A 1224-nucleotide genomic window follows, 5' to 3' on the forward strand; every position below is an offset into this window, starting at 1 on the left:
GCCGACCCTGCGCCCCAGCTGCCCCGGTGCTTTTCTGACCGGAAGAGGCTTGTGGCCCTATGTAGGCCGGATTTCTCTCTCCCCAACCAGAGCAGTGTCAGGTCCCGCGTGATTGGACTGGAGCAGAAGCTGTGTTCCACTCACCAGCAGTCCCGAAATCCTGCGGAGGGGGTCGTGGGTAGCTGGCGAGTGTCAGGCAATCCTGCGCTCCAGCTACCCTGGCGCTGATCCGGCCGGATGAGGCCTGTGGCCCTACTCAGGCCGGTTTCTGCTTCCCTAACTAATGCAGTCTCAGGTCCCGTGCGCAATTGGATTGGAGCAGAAGCTGTGCTCCACTCACCAGAAGTCTTAAGATCCTGTGACGATCTGTCTGCTTTTGCCTCCCAAGTGCTAGGATTAAAGGCATGCGCCACCACTGCCCCAGTAAAATATTTAATTTTCATTTGTGTGTAATTGTATTTTTCTGAGTGTGTGTGTGTGTGTGTGTGTGTGTGTGTGTGTGTGTGTGTGTATATAAACCTGTACACTCCAGAAGAAAGTCTGGGTTCCCTTTCTGGATCTAGAGTTGCAGGTGGTTGTTAACCACCTGGTGTAGGTGCTGGGAGTTGAACTTCAGTCTTCTGCAAGAGTGCAGGTGCCCTCTCCATGGGAACATCTCTCCAGCCCTTCAGTTAATACCTTAATATCCTCAGAGCTGAGATCTCCCCAGTGTGTGAGAACCATATTGCACTTCCATGAATAGAAAGCCCTCCCTCCTATGGGTGCCAGAGAGCTCTGTATCTCCCTGAGAGAGGCCAGTGTTTCTCTGCTGAAATCTACTGATTTCTCTATTGCTACCCACTCCATAGCTTTCTTTACTTTTCTCAATCCATGAGGGCCTAGTCCGTTGTAAACGGTGCCATTCCTTGGCTGCTGGTTCTGGGTGCTATAAGAAAGGAGGCTGAGCAAGCCAGAAGGAGCCAGCCATAAACAGCACCTCTCCCCCTGTGGCCTTTGCATCAGCTCCTGCCTCCAGGTTCCTGCCTTGATTTCCCTCAATAATGGACTGTGATGTGACTGGGCTAGACATGATGACACACAACTTTAATCCTAGCCTCAGAAGTCAGGGGCAGGTGGATCTCTGTAAGTTTGAGGCCAGTATGACCTGTATAGTGAGTTCCAGGACAGCCAGGGCTACATGGTAAGACTCTGTCTGAAAAATTAAAAACAAAGTTTCCTTGTCAC

Source organism: Mus caroli, chromosome 6 (assembly GCF_900094665.2).
Source record: "Mus caroli chromosome 6, CAROLI_EIJ_v1.1, whole genome shotgun sequence".
In the NCBI taxonomy this organism is placed as follows: domain Eukaryota; kingdom Metazoa; phylum Chordata; class Mammalia; order Rodentia; family Muridae; genus Mus; species Mus caroli.